The sequence below is a fragment of the Channa argus genome, chromosome 6, assembly GCF_033026475.1.
Source record: "Channa argus isolate prfri chromosome 6, Channa argus male v1.0, whole genome shotgun sequence".
Lineage (NCBI taxonomy): Eukaryota > Metazoa > Chordata > Actinopteri > Anabantiformes > Channidae > Channa > Channa argus.
Genome location: NC_090202.1, coordinates 12,438,348 through 12,461,310, shown reverse-complemented (window position 1 = coordinate 12,461,310; position 22,963 = coordinate 12,438,348). Strand labels below are relative to the sequence as shown.

At 38.5% G+C, this 22,963-nt stretch overlaps 1 protein-coding gene across 7 annotated transcripts in view; it reads right to left on the bottom strand.

The window, feature by feature from the left end:
* zgc:172282 (leucine-rich repeat and fibronectin type III domain-containing protein 1-like protein) overlaps positions 1 to 22,963 on the bottom strand; it is a 157,986-nt gene that overhangs the window by 85,856 nt on the left and 49,167 nt on the right. For 6 of the 7 annotated variants that reach the window (XM_067508339.1, XM_067508340.1, XM_067508341.1 and 3 more), the window contains one exon: positions 8,880 to 8,982. The exons of the other annotated variant lie outside the window; for it this stretch is intronic. The gene's annotated coding sequence lies outside the window, so the exon portion shown is untranslated. The remainder of the gene's footprint in view (positions 1 to 8,879; positions 8,983 to 22,963) is intronic. 7 annotated transcript variants of the gene reach the window in all.

Sequence of the window (22,963 nt, the reverse complement as noted above, 5' to 3'; positions counted from 1 at the left end):
ATCATATTCACCTGTGAACATATTCCGCATGAAATCCAATCCTGTGACCTGTGAATAAACCCATGTTTGAGTTTGGTGTGAACTGGTCAGCAGACATTATTCAACCTGGGGTTATTTTACTAAGAACCTTATACAGTTCTGACACTGCTTGGCTTTCGTAAACGGTAAGTAAATAACATCATTTTTTTGGTGTTTGTTTGACAGATATCTGTCAAGAGACAAACAGAAAACATGAAGAGAGAAAGGGGGGAGATGACATTCAACAAAAGTCTCCATTTGTTTTTTTAATATTATAATTATTAGACACCCTCCCATGTTTCTTTTCTGAAAGTTATGCTTGCCACAGACTCATGCCAAAAAAAACTAATTCGATGTAACCCGGCAAGTCTGGTAAAGTTATTTCTGCTGTTGCATCACGTGTGTTTGGGCCCACGTTGTGACTTCATGGTGCTGTGCACCATGGCCCCTGGCGTAGAGCCTGGCGTACAGTGGTCACAAATCCAGCTAGGTGAACACAGCTGTCTCTACTGCAAATACACACTTAGTGGCACAAACAAAAATATACGTCCCAGAGATATGCGGGTGCTGATACACATAGTTCACCTCCAATGTGGAACTGATGCACTGCTGAGACCTATATTACACACACGCACTCACATACACATGCTGTCTTTCAGAGATCTGAGCAGGGAAGGGAAACACATTTGCTAATGGCTCTTTTTGTTACACGACTCCTTCACTCTCCTCTCTCTTCTCTCTATTTGCTTCTTTTTTTTTTTTGCTGTTTCACACTCCGTCTCTAATTCTGTTTACTTCAATCTATTAATCTCACTCTCCTTTTGTCATTGTCATCCTCTGTCTGTGTGTTTTTTCTCTTTGTCTTTCTGTGTATCTTCTTTCCAACACTCTGTCTCGTCCCTGTCAGTACGCTGAGGTGATTGCAGCTGCTAGCACGGAGCATCAATGCTTGTCGCACTCACTCTGTTGTAATACTAACCACGGCCCCCGGTTTACTGTAGTGTTAACCACACAGTGGCCCAACATACTATACTACATATGTACTCATATCACCTGCTCTCTCTCTGCTGTGCCACATTACAAACTGCACGACTCTCAGCATCATCTGGTCTAATTGGGGCCATCTCTGTTACACCATTCTCCTCTTTCCGCTCTGATGGAGGGATACTTCACGTCAGCCTTCTTCTGTCCCTGAAACACAACTAACAGCCTCCATGTCACTCTCCCCAATGTTATACTATATAAGTGTCAGCTCCAAACATCAATAATTCTATTTTTATACCTCTGCAACATAAAGCTCGTCCAGTTGTTACGCTTTGTCCCAACCTTCTGCCTGGCTGTTTTTTGTCATTCTATAAAAATCAGCATAAAAGAGACTTTTCAAAGCATGTTTTAGCATTGTCCTTTTTCTTGTAAAACTGCATAATTTTAAAAAGCCAATAAATATATTGCTTTGAAACGCACATTTGAATTGAAATTATGACATTTTGCCAAATGAAAAGCTAAAACAGTCATGTTTCTGCTGGTGTCCCTCCCTAGCAGCTTTACACTGAAAATGACATATTTGTGCTCTTTCTCATGAATGTTTTCTTTCTGTCGCTGTGTGTTTTATTTTTTCATTAAGTGAGAGAGAGGGAATTAGGTATCAAGGGTCCCTTTGTAGATTAAACTCAGGATGTTGTGGGTGTGTATGCTCCTGATTTCATCCGCTACTTTTAGTCTTCATTTTGGAGGTTTTACAGTGAGTGGCAGTGAGAATGCTTTGTTAGGAGTAGATGAAGCAGAATCCCAGATGAAAACTTAGTGCAAAAATAGTCCTCACCAGTGTTCCCTTTGTTCCAACTCATCAAAACATAACACCTATGTTTTTATGTTTTGTCTTATGTTGTGTTTTTATTCTGGCATGTTAAACTTCCATATTTCACAACTTCACCTTTTCACTCTCTGACTCTTCCACTGTCAGAAAATGCTACAGTCAACTCCTTTTCCATTGATTTCCAACATTAGGGTGAGCATCCAAACAGGTAATTGTGCAATAGCCACAAAACTCATAAACTTTAAAGACCTGATGATAACATGTATTGTATCGAGGGAATTGGAAAAGAAAACAATTAGTCCAATGTAGTGTTTGAGCTTCACCTTTAAATCTGTGCTTTTATGTTTCTTATAACATGATGTGAGGTTCACAAACCGAGGTACCATATGGCACAATGATAAATGGGGCTTCCCTTTTTCTTCCCTGTTTCTTCTCTGCATCCATCTCTGTCTCGTCCTTACACAAACACACACACACACACTTTGTTTATAAAGCAAGAACTCTCAAAATACTCACTACTGAAGCTAATGGGGTTTGGATATCTGAAACACTACTAAATATAGAGCCTCTCTTTCCACCATGTTTTCCTCCTTTCTTACTCTCCTGGTCTCTCTTTAGCGATTCATTAATCATGTTAGACCTTTTTCTGTAATTATATAAAAAATATGTTACCCTTTTCGACCTTCCCTATTTTCTTTCAACTCCTTTTTCCCTGTTATATTACTAGTTCATGCATTTTAGCTGTGAGAGATGCATCTTATTTTGCAGACAGTAGTAGCAAGCAATTGTGCGGTTGAGGAGTAATATTATTACAGAAAACAGAAAAATGGATGGCTTAAATAGAGGGTTGAAATACTTGGTGAAGACAACAGCAACATAAGGGAAGAGGAAGCTGATTGTCATAAAATCACTGACAACAGAGAATAGATGAAACACCTAAGATAACGGAAAGGAAAGTAGGCAGGAGAGGAGAAAAGGGGTTAGAGAGACATGTGCACCACTTGGTAGTCATCACAGAGAAGCTTTCTTCATTCAGGAACTCTGCGTGCAGCTGTCGCTTCGGGGAACTGATCACACACACTCAGTCACAGATACAAACACACACACGCATACAAGCACTTTTGCTCTCACACACACATGCACTCATGCTCTCGGCTGTGCTTTGAACTGATCCCTGCCACTGGAAAGGTACACACACACACACACACACACACAGAAAGAGCTAGCTGATAATAATATTATCCTATGGTCTTCATATGGTAATATGGTTTTATTGCTATGAAGAAATATGAATATTATGGCTTTCAGAGGCAGCTTAGGGAATTACATGGCTGTCATGGTTCTCAGCTTCAATAGAATATTTAGATTTTCTATTTATCTAAGGTCTCTAGGAGGGAAATCTATTAGGTTATTTACCTTTGCTGTGATGCTGTATGTACTGGCATTTTGTATATTCATACTTATAAGTGTGTACAGGAGAAAAATACAAGGCATGTTGTTGCCTTAAGAGACCAGTGAGTGAATGTCACAGGTTTGAGGCAATGCTGTGGTATCAGCACAGTATAAACTGTACGTATAGGATATTTGTTAAAAAAATATTCCTTTACATTCTAAGTATGATATTTTTCCTGCATATATTTTTTAAAATGCAATTAGCTGAGACCAAGAGTGTTTGCTGCAAATGCAGACTGCTTTAGCAGTCTGACAAAGTCACTCTAAAACGTACTGACAACAATGGAGTCCAAATAACAGAAGGACAGGCTGTGTTCAGTCTCTGCATAAATACTAATTGAAGTTTTTAGCTCCTCTTTTTAGAGGGATTTGGTGAGTGACAGATCCCATATAGACATGTGTACCAGCATAGCAAATGCATTTTTTCCTAAGCATATGTGAACCATTTGGTTTGAAAGTGATAGTGACAAATGCTTCTACTGCTGATGAGAAGATAATATCACTGTGCTGTTTTGCATATTAAGCTAATGATGACAACACTTTTCATGTACAGAGAACGTAATGCAGCCGGCATTTACCTCATGCCTGATACCCTAGAAACAGTGGAATAAATAATACTGGTCAACTGTAGTGTGTGATAGTGATAAACACATATACAACATTTCCCATCCTCACTCAAAATAAAAGTGGTTTGACAGCTCTGCTCCGAACTGTTTTTCCTAGACTGCCAAAATGACAAGCTTGTGCTTTTGATTATCAGACCAACTGTGTTTTGACAGAATTAGATACAAAATATTGCCAGTATTTCTAAAAATATAATAACAAAGCATTTGCCATGTGCAGATGTATAGATTGTACAGCAAACCCATGTCCACAGTAGCAGCAGTGGTAAGAAAATGGATGTCTTTGATAAGTCCTACAACAAAAGTGAAATTTAATCTTTGAGTTTGACAAAGTTGAGACAAGCAATGTCTCTGAAGTGCCAAAACAATAACTGGAGATGTATACTGTTCAGTCTGCACGAATCAATCTCTTGCTGACAATGGCATTTAATTATGGTGAGGAAAACAACATGAGGTGTTGCCATTAACTGACTTATTCTGACATTTGCTTCAGTTGGAAATTGCCTTTAGTAAAAATAGAAATATACTGCACAATTAAATGCACAACAATCATTATTTTAGCAAAGAATTCTTTTAGTAGTGTAGCAGAGTTACAATGATAATGAGTAACACTCTCTTACCATCTATTGATGGATATATCTTATTCGCATTTTTCACATTTTAGGGCGACACTTGTCAACTCTTTAAAAGCAGACTTTTTTTTCAGCACAGCTCTACATATTTAAAAGCAGAATGAACGACAAAAAGTATTGAGCTGCAGAAACACAACATAGTAAATGGAAAATAATAGAGGTGTTACAGTAAGGCACATCTATACTATGCATCCGACTGTGGCGCAGGAAGGTAGAGCGGTTGTCCACCAATCTCACAGTTGTTGGTTCAATCCCTGGCTCCTCTGGTCACATGTCAAAGTGTCCTTGAGCAAGACACTGAACCCCAACTTAGTTGCTCCCGGTGAGTGTTGGCCAGCTGCATAGCAGCTCCCCCATCGGTGTATGAATGTGTGTGTGATTGTGAGTGTGATTGGGTAAATAAGAAGCAGTGTAAAGCGCTTTGAGTGCCAATAGGTAGAAAAGCGCTATATAAGTGCAGACCATTTACCATTTACCATCCCAAGAGCAAAGTTAAAAGACTCTCCTCATCCCCTGTTTGGGAGGGTTACGGTTGATAGCTGACAATGAACAAGGAGTGAATCTAAAGCAAACATTAATAAACCCAAGACAGTTAGTGACACTTTGTTTTCTCTATAATTTGACCCACTCTGATCATCAGAATTTCTATATAATGAAAAACCTTAGTATTAACAATAGATAGACCAAAAGCTTCAGTAATTACCTGGAAACACACCTGGTTTAAAATGAACGCTCAAATAAAAATTACTCTGGTTGCTCTGCTTCTTTGGCTTGTCTGACATCACAGGGGCTATGGGGGAGCTGTCATCTAGTCCACAGAATCTACCAGGTCACTATCTACCATGTTATGAATGAAAATATCATGTACCCAATACCTTCCATTGTTAATACCAAATTATAACGTTCCAGCAGAAATTCCAATGAGGATGCGTGTGTAGTCAATCAACATTAACAATTTGGTATTCTTAAATATGTATCCTGATCATCATCGGTGATTGATGCAGTGTATCAAATTTGGCCAGTGCGAGCATTTGACGTCACAGAGTGCTGGTGAGTCACAGGAATGGACACATCACTGGATGACCAGCTGCATACTCCAAACAGAATCTGCCATGTTTTCTGAAGCAGAATTACAGGCCTGTGGACAGATATGCTCCACATTTGGCCATTTGCTAAAAAGTGCACTGCTCCCTGCTTCTCACTGTTGTAGATGGATTGGGGAAAGTACTGGTTAGTTAGATAAACATGACCGCCCTGAACCCTCAGATAATGTCATTGGCTGAGCTGGTTTTCCGTCCTTTTTTAATCAACCAACGATCAGATTGTTGAGGATATTAAGGAGTGTGCATCATTGTGTGTGTAAAAAAGAAATAGAAAATACCAAAGACTTGCTCCACACTTAGTCCACCTTGTGGCTAGTATACACCCAAATAGCAATGAACGAGAGCATATGTATTCAGCAATTTCTGAGAGGCAAGATGTCAACTGCGCTTTAGCACTTTGAGCTTTCAGAAGGGCACATTGAAAAACACCATCATTCATCATACATCATATTCCTTTGGTTCCATGTGCAGTATCACCTCCAAACCATTCTAACTTCGATGTTAAGAACAACATGTTTTCAAAAGAAAAGCCTGTGTCTGACTGTGACGGCAGTGCAAAAATGTTGTTCCCATGCAAGGCTAAAACAGATAAAAGTTCAAGAATTAAAACTTAAAAAAAGAACAGAAAAAGAATAAACTGCAAACCAAACATGAAAACATATTGGCCAGTATAAAACATAAATTTCAGGCTGCACATTTAGATGTGTAATGCATGATTTCAGAAAGGGATGTAGAAATAAAAATAGGCTGTGTTAGAACACATTTCAGGAGCAATCTTGACTAATATTAAAAACCTACTTTCACTCTAAGCCTCTTCACTTGAACATCTTCATTTTAGCCTTTGTGACAGCTACTTTGCATCTTTGCTTAGTTAAAAAAAAAAAAGAACTAGCAACAACCAAAAACACAGACAGAAGTAGAAGTGTTTTGGATGTTTTAGCTGTTTAGTTCAGTCTAATAAATTGCTCATGGCAGATGTTTCTCCTGGGTGCTGGCAGCAAATAAAACAGTGTGAGGAAAGCAGGGAGGTCTGTGAGCTAGAAGAAAACAGGATAGTGGTACAAATTGTTCTGCACCCTCTGAAATGAAATCATTTTTCAAACCACCTCTAAACTGGTGTGTAAGCCAGAGTTAATATTCTGTAATAGGCTGGTTGGAGAGAGCTTCTGAAGCGGAGTTACACATCAGAGCACCTCTTCTGACCCTGCAGTAGTTCATACACCCGCAGTGTAGTTTGTCACAGTCATTTGTCTGTTTCATTTTGTACAGTATAATAAAAATTTACAGTAGCACTGGAAGATGAGCCAAAGGTCAAAATATTAGACTTTTAATATCAGGGATCCCACTGGCTTCACAATCTAATAATTATGAGCCTGTGGTTATGAAAGTGCGGCATCCAAATTTCTATAAACATGGATATTGCTGACTCATCTTGTGAATAAATACTTCTTGTTTGTGGTAGAAGATACCAGTTTGCTGACCATGTAAAACTAAGAGTAATGTTAAACAACACTTGCAAGTTAAAGGCCAGATGATGTTGGAATAGCTTTAGCTTTAACAACTCACACATGTGGCAGTTGTTCACTGTATACTGTATATACTACATGCAACAAAGCAGCAGATGTGGACCCTAAATTTTACAAATGACAAATGCACAAGCATTAAAAACAGCAGGATATAAAGGAATTTCAGTAAATACTGTCGGGGAAAATCTATCACCCACACTACCAGAAAAAGTTTGCAGAGGCCTTAGAGGTTTAAAGCCTGATAGCCTGACTTCCCTTCCCGACCGCTGTCTGGTTAGCAGCCTGTGGCGGCATATTGATGACACCCTCAAACAGAAAGAAATCCCAATGAAAAAGCTCTTAACTTTCTGTGCTTTTGAAAAAAAATCATCAGTTCTTTGCAGGTCAACAATTTCTCTTATGATTGGTAGCTTGTGTTGATCTCGGGATCTGGAATATGCTGCTTTTCACCTTTGTTCCCAGTAAGTTAAGCTGTGCTGTGCTCTCATAGGCTCATGGCCAGCGTGTCCACAGCCTTCAATCTGTTGGATTCTGCCTTGGTGACAAACCCAGCTGGTTTTTATTCAGTGTGACCTGGTCAAATATGTCGCATTCCTACACTTTAATCCCAAGCAGCTGATAACAGTTTGTATACAGAGGGCAGGTTGGGAATCAAAGCTCAGCTTTTGAAAATCAGTCTTTTCAAAGAGATCTACGTAATGTAGCAACATGTGTAGTCTACAGAGGACAAAAACGCTCTGTCATTTCTACATTCCAATCAAACTGAAACAAATTATATATGTGTATATTTTGTTGCCTCCCTTATACCAGACAAAAGAAGCTTAATAGATTAATATTAGAAGTGGCAGCACTGATGTCTTACAGTAAACCCTCCCACCAAGAGACTCTGTTATAAAATTTTAAAATGCAATTTGAGTTCAGACAATAGCAGGGAAGTGTAACAATTGATGATTTGTGAGTGTTGTACAATAACTGCTTATCTCTCTTTGATTTACATCCATCCATCTTTCCTCCATCTATCCTGGACACATATTAGTGTCTGTGTTCTGCTTAGCCATGTGCCTGCAGACCTGTCTGGCCTCTGTGCTCTTAAAGCCCCACTAATATGTAGCCAAGTCAGGGCACATTTTCTGAGTTGAAGCACACACACGGGGTGGCTGTAGCTCACTTGGTAAGGCAGTCATCCACAGACCACAGGGTGAGTGGTTTGATTCCCGGTGCCTCCTGGCTATGTGTTGAAGTGGGCAACACTGGTACTCACTCAGGTGAACATCTTGCATGGCAGCCATTGCCATCAGTGTGTGTTACGTTAAACAGTTATTTTAACTTAATGCCATTAAGCATCCATTAATAACTAATACATAAACCCCAAAGGTAGGAAAAAGCCACTGTGGGTTATAGTTCCCTTACACTTACATGTATTTCTAGTTTGTATTAGTCAAGTATATTATGAGTGCATGAATGAATTTTAATGATATGAATAAAAACACTATGTAGTGTACTTAACCAATTCCCCAGTTGGTCCCTTGAAAGTTATATTAAACTTAATTGGCAATAACTGTTTATACAATATATATTTTAGATGTAATTAAAAAGAAACAACAATGTCATGGTTCCCAGCAGAGTCTATTCTACATCTTTCAATTACCACAGTTTTAAATTCATGTAGAGCAATAAGAGTGTTAGATATGTATCTGAGTCTTTCCTACCTCTATCTGGTGTTTTGCAATTTAGTAAGACTCAACATGAAGAGAAATTGTGGTCACTGGTAGATGGGCTGAAAAAGACAGACATGTCCAGGGATCCAATCACCTGAGGAGGAGATACAAGAGAAGGGTTAGTGACATTAGGAACATGCATCTGATTAAGTGGTTTTATTTTTGCTTAGAAGCAGAGCTTTCTAAAAATACAATTTCAAGACCCTAGTAATGTTCATGGTAAGCAGAAACGGAGGAGTCAGTGTATAAGATAATTCCCCAAAACCTAGAATGGAAATACTTTTGGCACCTCTAAAATGTGGGTGCTGATGCAAAAACTATGTCATTTTTTTAACAATTCATCCAATATGGATCAAAGTACTATCAAATTGAAGCTGACAGTCTGTACTTTTGTGTTTTATTTGAGAGTATACATACGCACACACACACACATCCACGCACAGACCCAGAGGCACATCAAACACGATGCAGACACTTTCGCAGTCAGTTTCACCAGGCAACTGAGTTAACAAGCTGCAGGTTATTAGAAAACGATTACTTCTATCAGAGGCCCAAATGCGTCTCCACACTAAGACATAAAACAGCAATGTCACACAACAGTGGGACAGCTGATCATTATGTAAATGCTTAATATGGCATTCTGTACTGCAACACAGAATACCAATAAATGACAATTATAAAGATTATACATATCAGTCCTCACAGACATTCAGGCATGTCTTAGTGAATACTGACCAGTGACCAGTGAGTAGTACTATACAGTATGTCAGTGCTGTAGTTTGACTGACAAAAAGTAACACACAAACTGCTTTTGGCATTTAATGAATTAATCATCTTCTTGAAGACACTTTAGATTTATTCAAAAAAACAAACAAACAAATATAGCAATCCCCCAACCTCCCACCCTGGCACACACACACTCACACATTCAGACACATTCAGTTGAAGTTACATAAAGTTACATAACGTTACTTAGATTTTTTTCTTGAATTGTCTTACGTTTTGTTTATCTGGGCTTTTTTATGCAGCACCTTTTTCTATATCTTACTATTGAAACAATAATAATAAGTGGTATGATGCACTGGTGGTGCAGCTATGTGCAAGTCCCTTACGACAGATGCTGCAGGCTTCAGTGAGGTTCTTAAAGTTATAGTAAACTTTTGCAGGGTGGCTTCTAAAGCCACTGGGGTTTCATCCTAAAGTACAATATGTCAGTTCTTAATTGGCAAAAGTAAAAAACATCCATCAGTAACTGAATAATCTATTAAGTCTGGAAAGCCGTCGGGGAGTAAAAAAATAAATTGTAATCTCAGAGTAATAATTTGTTACCTTGTATTTATAATTTGTAACCTGAAATTACTTAATTCATCTCCACACCATAATTAATGAAAAAGAATTGTTGTGCCCAATGAATTGCTAAATTATGCCCTTCAGTTGTTTAATTTGCCTCCTCCTCCCTCTTTTGATCAGGAGCACATCTTCCCTCCACACACACACACACACACGCGCACACACACGCACACACACACACACACACACAAACACACACACACGTACTCACTTCATGTTCATTGCAGTTACTGTGCATAATCATTCATGAAGCACTCCTGAATCTAGGAAATTAAATTTTAACTACTTTTAATTACTGACATCAGATTTGTATTGTCAAAAACATTATCTTTTAAACTAAGCATATAAATTGTTCACACAATCCAGTGCTTATAAGCCAGAGCTTAACATCAATATGTACATTAGTTCAAAATAAGATATGTATAATCCAGTATATTTAAGATACAGTGTTAATGTAGGACTTATTAAATAAAATCTTAGATTTTTAAAGGCTGACTATCAAACTTTGTGGTAGCTAATAGGGATGATAAATAATGACGCCTCCTCAAAGCTAAAGCCTATTTAAATCCCAATTACTGCACATATAAACAGACAGCTTATTACACGTTTACCTTAAAGCTATTTTTCTTCTTATTCACTGTGTAAACAGTACTGAGTAGTAATATTGGCAACAGATACAATAAAAAACCTAAAGGTTTGTCTTGAATGGTCAGAAAATAAATAAGGTTCTCAAATTTGAGTCCACAATGGAATCAAATAAGTTATCACTTTACTTTTAACAAATACTTTTTCCAGACTTTGATAAATCAAAGCCCCAATCTAATTTTATCAGTTTAGTTATTCTTTTAAACCTATTTCCACCAATATTCACCTTTAAGTATTAAACCTGCTTTGAAATCCATTGCCCTGTTGCAGTTGTATTTAAGGCGCCACGCTGCTCATCTGTATGATCTTGAAAGTTATTGGTATTCTGCTCAGTTTGTCTCTATATTTAGCAACTCTTCTCTCCACCCAGCTATGTTGGATTGTGGTGAAATGACCTGTCAGTGTGCATACCGTTTGTTTGCATGAATACAAATGAAAGAGGGAGAGTGTGTAAAAGTACAAAGCAGAAAGAAGGGGGTCTGTGTGATGGTTTTGACAGTCTCCCTGATTTCTTTGAACTTCAAATTAAAAGAAGAAACGATGCATAAAACTGAAAGAAAAAAAAAACAACCTCAAAGGCCTAAATGATTAGGGGAAGAAAGACCCAAAGACAAACATATACACCACAACCAGCAACTTGTGACACCTTGACAATAGTACAAAGGCCACATATCAAATGATGATTGCTTTTTGAAACATAATACTTATTTTCAATTATTTTTAATATCAGTGACATGTTTCAAAAAAAGTTGGTATGTTTACCACAGTTTAACGTCACCTCTTAACAACCCTCTATGTTTGGGAACCTAGGAGACAAATTAGCTTTACTTTTGACATTTTTTTTCCATTTTCCATGTTTTTATCTGTTTAATAGTTCAGGGTCTCTTAGTATTCCTCAACATAGCTGTAGCTGGATGCATTATCTTTTTGGGTTGTCTGTCTGTACTGTACGTCTTCCATCCTGACTTGCAATTTTATAACATCAGGCTCAAACATCCAATTGACCTCATAAGTGAACCGATGAGTTCTGATAAACACAAAAGTAAACAAGTGTGACTTGACTGTTTCACAGAAGCCTTTAACTGTAATGCCAATTCTCGTTTGCTTCATGAGGGAGACATTTATACTGCACATACACAAGTTTTGCATCTGGACTTTTTTACTATGCAGCCATGTTGTGGTTTTAAAAAAGATTGGGTGGGCATGGGTTGATCTAAATCATGTCTGTTTTTAATGCAGTGCTGTCTGAAGGTCATTTTGCTTTGTTTTTTGGCCTTGTCCCTTGCGTACAAAAATTTGTACAGTTCTTTTAGTTTTTGATTATTGACCCCATTCTTACATCTGAAAGACTTCGCTTCTTTGGGATGCTTTTGTTAACCTGCCATGATGCTGACCTGTTCCAAATAATAAAACTAAAGATAAATGAAGTTTTCATCATAAACATGTGTAAATAGAGTTTTTTTAATTTTATATAGATAAATAGATAGATAGATAGAAAGATAGATAGAAAGATATCGATATAGATAGATATAGATATATAGTTTATGTGTTTATTTTGTCTCCTGAAAGTTTTGTATTTTATACCGTGTCTTCAATTGTTAGATGTTACACTTCCCATCTCCAGTATAAAATCTATTCTTCAGGCTAAACCAAGAATTGCCACGCATGCGGATGTGTTTTAACAAACACCCGCTGGTATTAATTATACACCAACATCATGGAGTGAAGCATAGAAATGCATATACAGTATTGTTTGTAATATTTTTAGAAAGACTCTCCAAATAGGAGCACAAAATGAATTCAAATAACAAAAAGACAACTTAAACCATGACGAGCAGCATTATTAGAGGAACCTCTCTTTAAAAGGGACAAATTTATAAATTACTTACTGTAAATATATACAAACTGTTTATGCTCAATGCTCAAATTATTTGAATGACACTCAAAAATGCCTGCTGCAGTGAACATATTTAGAATTCTGGACCTAGTGTCTACTTCTATGACAAGATTAAGCAAAAAAATAATTATAATTTCTGGGAAACTCTGGCAGACATGACCCAAATGAATGCTTCTTCGTGCTGTGGAGAATGGGTCATTACTGAATTTTTCTTGGTTTATTTATGTATTTTTACCTCAGCTTGACTGTCACCTCATGTGTCTTTGTGGAACTTTGAAAAAAATCCCAGCCAGCTATGGACTGGCCAAAATTAATAACCTTTGTGTATTCTAATTTTTTTTCTCACATTTTGTAGATTTTAGGATGCTTTTGTATGTGTGTGTGAATAAATGTATGTGTCTTGTCACCTTTAAGGATCAATAAAATATTTTGACCTGAATTGATATTGCACTCAGCAGGCTTGGATCTTGCCCGACTTTACTCTTAACTTCCATCCATCCATTATCTTGACCGCTCATCCTGTTAAGGGGATGCCGGTGTGCTGGAGTCTATCCCTATCTATAACTGTATTTTTTATCTAGTTGCATATTAATAACCAGTAGATAACGCAGGTCTAAGTGGTGCATATGAAAAGCAGCTCAACCTTTGAATCTGTGTGACGTGTGTAGACAACAAAGTGAATAAATAACAGTGATCTGGATCTAACATCCACAGTCTAAAGTGAGGCCAAAATATATCCAGCATACTCTAACAGAATAGCATCAGCATGAACAAGAGAAATGTATTTGTGGTTGCATAACTTGAAGTAAGACCTTACGGACTTACAGTGGAGATCTTTCCGTAAACTACATTTAAGAGGTTTTAATGGCCAGGGAGTGCCCTGCTCTCATCTCATCCCATTTTCTCTGCTTCTCCATTTCTCATGATACACTGAATCAGCTCTTCTTAACCCATGTTTGAGCATCCTCCTTTTTCTCATCCATTTCACTCTGTTTCTAATCTACCACACCACTTCCACCCTCTCTGTGCCTTCCTCCCATCTTCAGAAGCAGTATAATTATCTGGTCATCATTATCAGAATCATTCTGTTTCCTCATTATGAACCCATCTGCTCTGCTCTGCTTTGCAATCCAACCAACACGACTAAAACACACAGCCACATGGATATTAAGGCACACACACACACACACACACACACACACACACACACGTTCACATTTGTCTCTGTTTCTCTCTGTCCTCTTGCTGTCTCATCAGTGAAGCCACTTGAGTGACAGAACACATCAGTATAACTGGTCTGAGGTAATTATGTTGAGATTGAGGTAAAAATGTTGGGCTAATCTGCTGAGATCCACAGAGAAATGAAACACTTTTGAGCACTCTTTCTTTTTGCGGTGTTGATGTAACCAAGGTAGAATCTTCTATTCAATAATATTCTGATTACAAATACTTTAATACTTCCCATTAGCATGCAGCTTTTACCATGTGCTAATGTACACATTTAGCAGAACAATGTTTGCTGAGGTGAGATTTCTTGCAAGACTTCTGCTAAAGGACAAAATTCAGGATACAAGAAATTGTTACCATGGCTACCACTACGTTGTTAATCACAGAATCAATTTATTCAACAAAAGATTTTTTCTCAAGAAATTTATATCAACAGTGAGAATGGCCTCATTACACCTATTGTGGCGTTTATCAAAACTAGATTTCAAATTTTAATACTTTCGTTAATTAAAGTTTCAGTAGGAAACATAAATACTTATACAATGAGCATAATGCCCCAGTACAGCACAGAAGAGGAATGACAGTGACACATTCCTAGACTGTTTAAGCAGCAAAAATAACCCACTAATTTCAGGGAAATTATTTCATTTGGAGTCTATTTGTCAAGTGTGAGCGAGATACTGTATCTTGCAAATGCAAAAAACGCTAATGAAGCTAATAAAGTTACCAAGTAGATTAGAGAAGTGCAAAAATTTCTAAAGAACACTTCATATTGTTAAGTTGAATGTGATGACCTCTAAAAGCTCTTTTCTGACAGGAAAAGCATTTTAGCACACACTTCCCAGGAACAGAATTTCAGCGAACGTGTTTGTGAAAGCATAAGTGTGTAAGCGTGCATAACAGAGCTCACCATGATCCGGACACCGTGTAACATCCTCAGTTCAGAGGTTGTGTCACACACATGTGGCCACTGCACTTAAGAGCACTTACACACACATGCACAAACACACATTGACATAAATATAGAAGCTGTGTCTGTCGCACTCCCACATACGCTGTGAAAAAACTTGGCAATTAAAAATGGAGCACATCTGTAGCTGCAGTCTATGGGGCCAGAAATGCGTCAGCATACAATACTGTGTTGAGTACTGCAGAAGTATTTGAAGATGTAAATTAAGCATTTGTTTTATGTTAATTGTATTAATAATGTAAAATATATACGTTTTTACAATCTTTGAGGCAAATAAAACATTGTAGGAATAGTAAGTATTAAAATGCAGATACTGTTCAGAAGAAGAAATAACCTCTGCAACTACTGCAATTATACATGTACAGCTACTGCTTCAATCCTCTCCACCACATGTTTACAACTGATATAGCAACAAACACCTTTAAATGATTATGACAATTGTATTACAGTTGCAGTTATGCATGTAATTATAGCAAAAACACACCGTACAGTATCGTCACAAAAAAGCTTTTATGACAACATTTCTATAAAATAATAAGTAGTTATTCTTTATTTGACAGTGTCTGTGAATATCTGGTCCTGCTTTCTTCTTCTAGATCGGCCTGCTGTGTGCTGTGGAAGACTGGTCCACAGCACCAACTGCAACAACAGTGCGAATGAGGGCACAGCTCACATAAGTGTGAGCATGTTGATTGTTGCGAACGTTGCACATCCACCTGCTGAGGAGCTCTGGAAAATTGCCTGAACCCTGCCTGCATCACTCAGAGCAGAGTGAAATATATTGGTAGACATTGTCACAGTCCCACAGTGCTTGGAAGGCTTAGTTTATTGTCCCAGTTATGGTGAAATTACATCTATCATTAGGTCTCTACAATAAACATATTGGCAATACATTACACAAACTCCAAATTAACTTCTAAATAAGTTGTCTCTGTTGCTGACACATGCATACACAGAAATACACAAACTGTATCCACATGAAAATGCAAAATCGCAGGCACACATGAAGATAAATGCATTCACACACACACACACACACACACACACACAAACACACACACACAGGGCCACAGCTGTGCAAGGGATTACAGATTAGTAGAGAGGATGAAACTATCTAAACACAACAGATACCATGGAGATACATCTACAAACAAATCTCCTACATATCAGCACAGACCAACTGACAACATACATTTCAAGTGTGTTCTCATTCATGTTCTTATGGAAAGCCCACTTGATACTGTATAACACAAAATAAACTTCTTACAGCTGTGATAAACAATCGTAGCTACAAACAATGTATGAACCTGCTGATAATGTCGACTGGTTTCCTTGCTACAGTACCTGCAATCAGATTTCTTTCTTACCTACAGTATTTTTTATCAGATGTTTATTTGTCATCCTGTTTTTCTTTTTGCTATTGTTTGTAACAGAGCCATGCTGCAAAGCAGTAGGATTATGTGATCTGTTTGATGTTTTAATTTACTCTAACGTTTCTGAATCTGAGGCAGCAGGGTGGAGAGTGTATCGTTCTGTAGACTGAGAAGACCATTCATGGAATAATTCATAATAATAACAAGAAAGGCACGAATTACTATTTCTGAATTCTGATGAACAGCATGAGTTCTGGGGAAAATAGTTGTCTACAATGTAGATAAGGACATTGATAACAATTATACGTGTGTGTTTTGAGTGCAGGAGAGTTTTGCATAAAGACAGGGCAGCTGCAGTAAAATCATAGTCATTACTAAGTATTTTAAGGTGAATTTTTAATTTATTGGATAAATAAATAAAAAAAAGAAAATGTGATACAGAGGCTAAAAAGAGCAAAAGTGTCATATTATAATTTTGACAAAACCCAAATGCAGAAGGCAGGAAAGCAGTTCAAACAAGAGGTTTTAGTCTATGATCCTAACAAACACAGAGCGGGCAGGCAGAATTCAAATCCTATTTCAGTCCATGAAGATAACATAGGATAACAAGACAAGAGCATGATTATGATAATGACCATATGAAGGCTGGGGTTAAAAAAAAATCATAGAACAGGTGCACAGTGCTGAGTGGTAGCAAAGAACACGGCAGAGCTGGGAGGTAATGAAGCTGAACAACAAAAACCGAACCTGAAACACCAGCCCACTGTCATTTCTGAGGCGTAAAAAACTGCCCCTTTATCCAGTCCCTTCTGCATTACCTGCTAACGCTCAGGGTACCAGTTTGCAGAGCTTTCAGTGGAAGGATTTCAATGGAAACAAGACACCTGCTTTTTCAAGGGTTCTACTCTGGTGCAAGATGTTGTGTGCTTTAATGATAATCATATCACAAAGAGATCCAGGTGGTTACTTTGCTAATAAAGTACGTGTGTAGCTGTAGTGTCGATATCAGATGCTGTTGTTCCCATGACGTGAAGCATCATTATCTGACGCTGTGAGAGGAGAACGTGTTGGAAACACACAACACCCTAAACCTTGGCCACATTTGAAGGAGCCCTTAAAATGGCACATCCTTGTTGTAAGGATGTGTGGCACAATTGTTCTTCAAATGCAGCCTTTGAACGATGCAGCCCCTGAATTGAGACCCAGCTACAGATCGCGGCAGAGAGGGGCTGTGGGGAGATAAACAGACTTGGAAAACATAAGAGAGAGAATTTGCTGCACAGGATTGGTATCCCACATTTCAGTCTGTCTGGAGTCTCCTGGGGGTTCATTGTCAATCAAGATGACTGCCTGTGAGTCAGAAGCTAAACTCGTATTCCAAAGGAAATGAACCTAAAACACCGTTAGACTTGACACTATCACAAGTACACTCAATGTAAACATTCAGTAATGACATAAAAAAGATTTTTCACATTAATTGCCAAACCATCGACCTTTACCATTATTAATATGATTGTGGAATCAAGAGTTTGTTGACATATCAAGTGGTGTTGTGAGTGCAAAACAAACTGACAAAGCAATGTGTGTGTTGGTGTTTGTGCAGGTAGTGTCTACACTGCAGTCTCTCTGTCTGGCCTCAAGGCCAGCTTTGTGACACGGCTGAGGATGATTGACATTTGTCCCATCTTCTGATCTTTCTCTCCCCTTATCGTCTTGTTCTTGTCTCCAATCCTTCACTCCGGTAAGAGCCTTCAAACTCAAAAGACGATTCTGTGCAGTTTGGAGTCTGTGACCATTATGAAACACGCAGGATCTCAGGTTTTTGGGGCTTGTTTCTCATTTATCTACATCTTTTACAGAGTTTAAAGAGGCTCAATATCAAATTGCTAGTCTATTTACAGTTTCTCAGGAAGTCAGATCTGCTACGCCAGGACTACATAATATGAGCCTGACATACACACATCAGGCATGATAATTGATCTTTTTATCTCAGACACTGCATCGTAGCAATGCCATATCTGGAACAGCTCATGACATGTAAACACAAAGACTAGCATGTTTTCAAATCCAACAATGTGGTGAGTGGCATGACCAACAGGAGCACAGTGACAGCGTAACTGTGTAACAAATTGGTTCCTTGCACCTCCTTCCTATAACTTGTGATCTTTTTTTGACCAAGTGGTGACAAGAATTTATAACTGCATTCACACACAGTGACCAGTGACTACACCAAAATAAAAGCCTTATGTTTCTTGCACCATGAACATGTGAGCATCCAGCCCATAAGTCGTTAATAGACAACAATACAATTTCAATGGTGAAACCTCCTGGACAAGCTTCAGTCGTGATCTCTCCCCTTTCTGTGTAATGCTCCCACATGGATCTGTGTTTCTATGTTCGGTGGAGTAGAGAGCACCCGTTCATTTTGCAGAGATTTATAGGAATGATGAATGTTTATATACACATTCAGAGATGTTTAGCTAACTAGCGGTTCTTACTTTCAGCAGTGTGTCTGACAGTGATTACATGGTAGACCAGAAATAAAAAAAAAACACCACACAGCTAAAAAGCATTCTGACGGATTACGGCTTTCAACCTAAAAAAAAGCAGCGTCGCACACCTCGTAATTTCTAACCTTAAAGTGCGTCCTGTCTGATCGGGCTCTGAGTCTGCTTTCCATGTGTGTATGTGTTCGTCTTAAACACCAAGGTTTGTGTCACAATGGATTATTGGTACCCAGTTAACGACCTTCACCAAACCTTGTTATACACAAAGTTGTCCCTTCCTTCCATTCCTAGTCCAACACAGACATCCATCTGCAGAACTAATCTCACACACACATACACACATTGATTCATTCAAAAGTATGATCTTGCTCCAGCTCCTCTCATCTGAAACAACTTCTTTCTTCATCTTCCAACCACTTACAGCAGCACTATTTCTCTCCATTTAGTCTGTCCACTTCACTGGGGAGACATTATATTGTGTGTGTGTGTGTGTGTGTGTGTGTGTGTGTTCTACCATATTGAGCTGATACATTGTGATGGTTCTCAGGGAGAAAGCCAGACCACATCAGTTAACACTGACCTCTCCATCAGTGCATCTCTCCACCTCCCACATAGTAACACCACCTGTCTCTCTCTCTCTGTGTCTCAGTATTGTATCATGTCTCTTTCACTTCATCTTCTGCCTCTCCACCTTCTCAATTTCCTCCTTTTCCATCACATTCTTTACGCTATCTACATTTTCACCATCAGCATCCCCAGTTCTTCCCTTTTTTCCACTTGTTTCACAATGCTCCCCAGATAACAGCTTGTTTAGAACATATCTCAAACTCTGCAGTCTCCTACTTTAATTCACTCCCTCTTTATTGCTCCTGCATCCATCCTTGCACCTGTTTCCATTCACCTTTAGGCTCCCACACCATACGATGTTAGGTCAATTGACCTTGCTGCACTGTGTGAGATGGACCTGATTAATTCTTGGTCACACTCTGCATCACTGTGAACGTACAATATCACTTTTGATGGATTTCAGATTTTGCTGATGAACTAACTTTAACCAGTAAAGGTCAGCATCATTAATAATTGGGGCTAAAAATGTGAATTTTGACTAAGACTTTCTCTTTTGGTCTTTGATCTTTTGCTCTCCAAAGCTTTAAATTAGCCAATGATGAAAACATTTAATTTTGACTGACAAGCAGACATTTCACCACATTTCTCACAATTGTCTGATTTTGTCTATGGACAGCCCATAACCTCAAAGTGTAGATTGCTTTTACCCCTCAATGTCAATAAATAAGCAGTTTGACCTTCAGACTTTAAGTGTGTTCTGCTATCTCCACCCTGTGCAGCCCTCTCTTCCCATCTGTTTCCTCTCGAATACATTTGTCACTCTCTTACTCTGTTTCCCTCATTTGATCCCCCTCCCCTCAAATTGTCTGCCCTCCATTCCTCCCCTCCCCTCTCTATCCATTACCTCCTCATTTGTGCATTCCATACTTTATCTGTCTGAATTCCTGCTACAATTACTGACTAAATTTAAACTTCATTTTAATTTGCTTCATTCACCCTCTCCCCATGTCACCATTGGTTCTCTCTCTCCCTCTCTTTTACTTTTACCGACCTCCATCCATCCATGTAACTGCTGCAATTTCTGCATCCTCCAGCTTGACTCTGCTCCTTATTGGCCTCCTCCCCTGTGCTGTGGTCAGCGTTCATTCATTTATGTGTGTAACTGCCCCATGTCTGGGTATGTGTGTGTGCAGTAATAATGAGGGGGCTGACTGATTTAATCTTGCAACATGACCCAATAAAACTCTTATAAATGAAAATAATGTACACACATATAAACACATGCATAGATACAGATGCAGCCATGGTCGTTGAGACTTGCCATTAAGCCTGTGGCCCATTCCTCAACCCCTGATATCACTTGGACTTCATTGCTATACAATTTAATAAGTGCATTTGGTCTTTCACTGTTTTGTCGACTGTCTCCAGTTTGTTTTCTGGTCTGCCTTTCTTTACCTTCTTTCATCTTTAACCCTGCCACTATGGCTTGCTTGTCTCTTTCCTCTTTCAACCTCAACCCTCTGTGTTTTTCCAAGTAAAGACGCTGAATAGAACTGTTGTCAAAGGTTATCGAAATAACTCAAATTAACTGCCACCACTACAGCGGATTGCAATAAAATCTGTGTAATTTAGAGAAATGGTTTGTCAAACTTCAACTGACAGCTTATTTGTAATACTCATCAAATTATATTTTGCATATCTACATTTGTATTTCTCAGATACAAACAGGATGTGTGTGTGTGTGTGTGTGTGTGTGTGTGTGTGCTGTCTATCTGCTTGTTTTAGTCCTTTTCTCTGAGAGAAACCTAATCCCACAGTGTGTCAAAACCTCTATCTCTAGCAGCCTGGCTCTATCTCTGCTTCTTTATAGCCCCTTTCAACTTTTAATTAATTCACTGAATGCTTTCTGGCATGACATGTAGATTCCTTCTTTTACCAAGTGCTTTCACTAAAGCTCACATTCAAGGTTGCGATAAGTACACATAATGGGAATTTATCTGCAAAATTGTGGGCGTTGGCATAGAGACATAAGCACTTGAAAAACACCTCTGAAGCTGCTACATGTGCTGTGCTCAGTGTGCCATTTACCAAAACCTCTCCAGCATTTACTACCAAACACCTGCTTTGGAGACAAAAATGGCTTAAGGACAGCTGCCACTGTGCATTTTCGATTAGATTGCTGTTCAATACAACTGTAAAGTCAACACTTTAATTTAACTTATCCAAACTGATACTGTATTCTGCACAGGCAACCTCTTAAGCCTCAAGCCATTTTCAAATTAGAGCAGTGGATTATTTCATCCACTTGTGAAGATGAAGAAGCAGTGTATTACAGAGCTAATGAATGGAGAAGACACTAATACTGAAGCCATTACGGACAGTTCACAGCTTTTCAGGCCTATTTTTTGCCACTTGTTTCTTTGAGATAAGCTACATACTGCATCTCACAGGGGACGTGACTTCCCTGCTGAGAGTGCAAGTAAACATTTGGTTACTGATATCAGAAAGTTGGCATGGAGACAGGTGTAAGATGGAGGAGACTGGATTTGAATGCACAGATACATCTCCACAATTCAGAACAACAGGTCAAGCAAGGACAGAAAAGTAGGTACAGAGTTTTCATCTCAGGCTCATGACTTATCTGTACAAATTTTTTAGGGGATGGGAGAGACAGGCAGTCTGAAGGGATGACTTTTTTGCACCACAGGCATGGTGTGTTCGATGACGTGCCGTAAGTGTGTTTTTATAAATCAAACTATAACAATAATAGGTTTGGTCATGCAATCACAAATACAACAGTCTTGAATCCAAACTTAATTTAATTGTTAACATGATAAAAGTCTGGAGTCAAAGTGACCCTAATTATTTTTACTATTACATACAATGTCAAAAGTTTTCAGGAGGAATGAGAAAAACAGATTTAGGTTACTTAGTCATGATGTTTATTCAGCATCATAGCAGTCTAATGCCTTTATATAATAATGTTGAGAGTACAATATCAGCCTATTGTGTGCACTGTTCTTGTGAGTACAGTATAGCTGATGAGTGCTTACACAATGCAGTTGCACAAATCGTTCTCTTATCTTTCAGTACAAGCACCCTTTATGTTCACAGGAGAGCCATCGAGACTTACTGAAAGTACACAGAGCTGCTGTATTTAGCACTCGTTTCTCTGGGAAGTGGAGGAAATTAAATTCAATGATAGAAGTTTTGTGCACAAGACTGCTTAATTTTTCAGAACGTTTTCTTGGGTTTTTTCTGTTTACCATATTATATCACCAATTATTAAAAGCTCGCAGCCTCACCCTTTATTTTGCTTTTTGAACTTCTCTCAAGTTAAGTAAAAGAGTTGTAAGTGACTGTATAAGATCTCTTGCCGGTCGATGTTGGACGGCCACCCACTGTGCGCTGTTCAAGGCCTCTGGAGGATCTGCTGAAAATCCAGGAAGAGAAGTCTGAATTACTTTAAAATCTATCCACAGTCCGCCTCTGAGACACAGACTGAACAGGCATAAAGCCTCCTGTAGCGAGAACAAGTG